Below are 6,000 nucleotides of genomic sequence, written 5' to 3'. Positions count from 1 at the left end.
AATGAAAACACAACTGTTCAAAACCTTTGGGATGCAGCAAAGGCAGTCCTAAGACGGAAGTACCTAGCAATACAAGCCTTTCTCAAAAAACTAGAAAAGTCTCAAATATACAACCTAACCTTACACCTAATGGAACTAGAGAAAGAAAGCAAATGAAGCCTAACTGAAGCAGGAGAAGAGAAATAAAGATTAGAGCAGAAATCATTGAAATACAAAACCCAAAGAGCAGTAGAACAGATCAATGAAACTAGAGGCTGGTTCTTTGAAAGAATTAACAAAACAATAACCCCCTAGCCAGATTTATCAAAAAGAAGAGAAAGGACCCAAATAAACAAAATGATGAATGAAAGAGGTGAGATCACAACCAACACTGAAGAAATACAAACAGTTATATGAGAATATTATTAGCAATTATATGCCAACAAATTAGGCAATCTGAAAGAAATGGATGCATTCCTAGAAACCTACAAACTACCATAACTAAAACAGGAAGAAATAGAAAATTTGAACAGATTCATAACCAGCAATCAGATTGAAGCAGTAATAAAAAAATCTCCCAACAAACGAGTCCAGGACCATATGGCTTCCCAGGGGAATTCTACCAAACATTTAAAGAGAATTAATACATATTCTTCTGAAGCTCTTTCAAAAAATAGAAATGGAAGGAAAACTTCCAAACTCCTTCTATGAGACCAGTATTACCTTGATCCCAAAATCAGATAAAGACCCCACCAAAAAGGAGAATTATATACCAATATCCCTGATGAACATAGATGCCAAAATTCTCACCAATATAGTAGCCAATAGGATCCAAGAGTACATTAAAAGGATTATTCTCCATAACAAGGTGGGATTTATTCCTGGGATGAAAGGGTAGTTCAACATTTGCAAATCAGTCAATGTGATATATTACATTAATAAAAGAAAGGACAACAGCCATATGATCTTCTCAATAGATGCAGAAAAAGCATGTGACGAAGTACAACATCCTTTCTTGATTAAAACTCTTCAGGCTTCATAAAAGCCATCTATGAAAAGCCTACAGCAAATATCATTCACAGAGGTGAAAAACTTTTTTTTTTAAGTTAGAAAAGAGAGCTTTTCCCCTAAGGTCAGGAACACAACAGGGATGTCCACTCTCACCACTGTCGTTCAACATAATATTAGAAATCCTAGCCTCAGCAATCAGACAACAAAAAGAAATGAAAGGCATTCAAATCGGCAAAGAAAAAGTCCAACTCTCATTCTTCACAGTTGACATGATACTTTACGTGGAAAAACCAAAAGACTCCACCTCAAATGTCCTAGAACTCCTACAGGAATTCAGCAGCCTGGGAGGATATAAAAATCAGTGCACAGAAATCAGTTGCATTTCTATACACTAAAAATGAGACAGAAAAGAGAAACTAAGGAATCAGTCCCATTTACAATTGCACCAAAACCATAAGATATCTAGGAATAAACTTAACCAAAGAGTTAAATGATCTGTACACTAAAAACTACAGAACACTTATGAAAGAAATTGAGGAAGACACAAAGAAGTGGGAAAACATTCCATGCTTATGGATTGGGAGAATAAATATTGTTGAAATGTCTATGCTACCCAGAGCAATCTACACATTCAATGCAATCCCTATCAAAATACCATTGATATTTTTCACAGAGCTGTAACAAATAATCCTAAAATTTGCATGGAACCAGAAAAGGCCCCCAAATAGCCAGAGGAATGTTGAAAAAACCAAAGCTGGCGGCCTCACAATGCCAGATTTTAAGCTGTATTGCAAAGCTGTAATCATCAAGACAATATGGTAATGGCACAAAAACAGACACATAGATCAATGGAACAGAATAGAGATTCCAGAAAGGGACCATCAACTTCATGGTCAACTAATCTTTGACAATGCAGAAAAGAATATACAATGGAAAAAAGGCAGTCTCTTTCCCAAATGGCATTGGGAAAAAATGGACAGCCACATGTAGAAGAATGAAATTGGACCATTTTCTTACTACACAAAGATAAAATCAAAATGGATGAAAGACATAAATGTGATATAGCAATCCATCAAAATTCTAGAGAACACAGGGAGCAACCTCTCCAACCTCAGCCACAGCAACTTCTTGCTAGACACATCTCCAGAGGCAAGGGAAACAAAAGCAAAAATGAATTATCGGGACTTCATCAAGATAAAAAGCTTCTGCATAGCAAAGGAAATAGTCGACAAAACTAAAAGGTAACCTACGGAATGGGAGAAGATATTTTCAACTGACATATCAAATAACAGGCTAGTATCCATTATCTATAAAGAACTTATCAAACTCAACACCTAAAAAACAAATAATCCAGTCAAGAAATGGAGAGAAGACATGAACAGACATTTCTCCAAAGAAGTCATACAAATGGTCAACAGACACATGAAAAAATGCTCAACATCACTTGGCATCAGGGAAATACAAACCAAAACCACAAGAAAATACTACCTTATGCAGTTAGAATGGCTAAAATTAACAAGACAGGGAACAACAAATGTTGGTGAGGATGTGGAGAAAGGGGAATCCTCTTACAATGTTGGTGGGAATGCAAGCTTGTACAGCCACTCTAGAAAACGGTATAGAGGTTCTTCAAAAAGTTGAAAATAGAGCTACTTTATGACCCAGCAATTGCCTACTAGTATTTACCCCAAAGATAAGAATGTAGGGATCCGAAGAGGCACCTGCAACCTGCACCGTAAGGTTTATAGCAGCTTTGTTCACAATAGCCAAACTGGAAAGAGCCGAGATGTCCATCAACAGATGAATGGATAAAGAAGTGGTATATATATACACAATAGAATATTACTCAGCCATCAGAAAGGAATGAATACTTACCATTTTCATCAATGTGGATGGAACTAGAGGGTATTATGCTGAGCAAAATAAGTCAAGCAGAGAAAAACAGTTATCATGGTTCACTCATATGTGGAATATAAGAAACAGCACAGAGGATCATAGGGGAAAGGAAGGAAACTGAATGAGAAGTCATCAGAGAAGGAGAAAAACCATGAGAGGCTCTTAAGCGTAGGACACAAACTGAGGGTTGCTGGAGGGGAGGTGGGTGGGGGAAAGAGTATTTGGGTGATGGGCATTAAGGAGTGCATGTGGTATAATGAACACTGGGTGTTATACACAACTGAGGAATTATTGAACTCTACATCTGAAACTAATGATGTACCATGTGTTGGCTAATTGAATTTTAAAAAATCCAGCAATATCAAAAATTAAATTAAATATTTTTCAGCATTCCAATTAAAAGATTGTCATATAATTAGAAATTATGACACATCTATTTATATGACATCTGTAAAAATATACTTTATACATAAAGACACTAAAAGCAAAAACAAAAAACAAACCAGGAAATGTCTATTACTATCAGACAAAATAGAATACAGCATAAGGAATATCACCAGGGATAAAGGAGGACATTTCATAATGATCAATATGTCAAGTAGTTAAGAAGACATAGCAACCCTAAAAACAAGGAAGCAAAACAAAAAACAAAAATAAGGCTCTGTAAGGTTTTGATTATTTCCTGTTCAGTACAAGTGCCTCAAATTTTAATTGGGATGCTATATATAACATTTTTCTATATTCTAAATTATTATGCCTTTTGGGCACATTGTTTTATATTTTTATATCCTAACCTCCTGTTCTGGATCACATACTTACATATCTTACCATACTCTAGATGGTTCAAAAAACCTAAACCCCAAATTAGCCAAAGTGAAAAATAAACAGTCAATTCTAATTGCAGTTGGTATTTTAGTTCTTCTCTATCAGTAACAGGTGTAACATGTAGACAGAAAATTATTATTAATACAAAAATACTTTCAAATATTGACTGATTTGGTCCAACTGATAACTTTATAATTGGTAGGTCCAGGAAGCAGCTCGTTGTCCATTTCTTTTCTTCTATTTCAGGCTTTTGAAGTTTCCTGGGCAGTATTGAAATCTCTATCATATACATTTGGAATTCATGTTACCTAATCTCTGCTGATAGTTCATTGCTGTTCAGCAATCTGTATGTTCAGCTTTTATTCTATATCCCATTCTTCTGAGTAAGGGTCCTTAAGCCTCTATACAGTTTGAGTGTGGGTTATCACTTTATCATGTCTTACTGGCTAACTGAAAACACTGAATTACCCCAAATATATTTTATCAAATTCATTGAAACCTTACCTTTCCTGTCTGTTTTTATGATAGGAAGAAATATTTTCCCAATTATTTGGGGCTTCCATATTTTGACTTATCAAGTATTTTTTTAACATATTCTACCCCTTCTATTTTGACTCCTTTCATCAGGGTTTCAAACTTAGTATGTCCTAATAAGTCTGAAACATATGTACTGAGAGAGGGAATAGTCTAACTACTGAAGGTCTTTATTTTGCTAGTATCATATGGGATGTAAAAGGTCCTCTAACATTTTTGCTACACTCCAAGTCGGTATGCCTGAAAGCATTACCCTCTATGTCTTGACCAACAGCCCATACTTTTACTTCTGTCTAGATGAATATTTCTATTATTTAAACTTGTTAAAATTTTACTCATTTCTTGGGGTGCCTGGGTGGCTCAGTGGGTTAAGCATCTGCCTTCAGCTCAGGTCATGATCTCAGGGTCCTGGGATCAACCCCTGCATCGGGCTCCCTGCTGAGCAGGGAACCTGCTTCTCCTTCTCCCTCTGCCATTCCACCTGCTTGTGCCCACTGGCTCTCTCTCTCTCTGTCAAATGCACAAAATCTTTACAAAAAAATTCTACTCATTTCTTGAGCATTAGAAAATATCTTCTGCTGAGAGCATTTTCTGATTCTTTCCCCTGAATTTGGTATTTCCCTCATTTCAGTTATAATTGTGTTTAAATACCCTAATGGCACTCATCATCAGAATCAATATGTATATCATTATTTAATCTACTACTATATTGCCATCTCCTGGAACACAGATGAATTGTACGTTACACAATAGTCATAAGGTCTTGCATGTAATAGGCACCAAAATATATCAATTTCAATTTCTTTGCTTTTAACCTCATTCCCTCCTTCTATATAGTTTTGACTGGGCCTGTGCAACCTCTATAATTTGGCCTCTTAATTACATATTCTTAAAATCAAGAATTACCTTATGCCAATATAGGAAAATTATATTTATCACCACAAAATAAAAACTTCATGTATGGAATTTATAGAAAAAATAACAGTATTTTCATTTATTGAATAATAGACCACTTATGTTTTCTAAAAGAGAAATAATGAGTGGAAATAATTAAAATATGCTTGCCATATTATATTCATCATTTAAATTAGGAGAAATAGGGAATCAACTTAGTAAAATGGTGTTGAGTCTAGTCTTGGGAATTTTACTACCTGGGCTCAAACCCCAGGTTTATTATCCACTGTGTATTACCTTGGATACATTACTTAACCTGTCTATGCTTAGGTTTATTTCTCTGTTAAATTTATATACAATAGTATATACTCTGACTCATGGAATTGTGAGAATTAAATAAGGTGAAATGTGTAATGTTGGCAAAGAGTTTAAGCATTGTAAAAATGTTGAAATAAGTAAGTATATACTACTATTATTTTCCATATATGTATTCTTAATTAATTTTCTACTGCTTGTCCAAAAATTGGAGAAGGATAAAGGACATTTTGTTTATACTGTTTTGTATTTACTATGATCACAAAACGAAAGTGATCCAATTGCTTTTTGAAGTGCTTCCAAGGTAAATTGCCCAACCTAAAAATAAAAACACTCTAGTCAATTGAACATTAATATTCTTCCTTTATTTTTATGACACTGCAGATCTTGAGATTCTTAGAAAATGTTTCCAAACTTCTGTCAGATTTTACTTTATTGTTGCCATAATTAATAGGTCTCCTTACCTTTAATTTATTTTCTATTCAATCACTTCTGCTTAATAACATTAATCTTCTTAAACTGATATTTTTCTAATTTCATTCCTTT

The sequence above is a fragment of the Ailuropoda melanoleuca genome, chromosome 5, assembly GCF_002007445.2.
Source record: "Ailuropoda melanoleuca isolate Jingjing chromosome 5, ASM200744v2, whole genome shotgun sequence".
Taxonomy (NCBI): domain Eukaryota; kingdom Metazoa; phylum Chordata; class Mammalia; order Carnivora; family Ursidae; genus Ailuropoda; species Ailuropoda melanoleuca.
Note: the sequence above shows the minus strand (reverse complement) of the source record.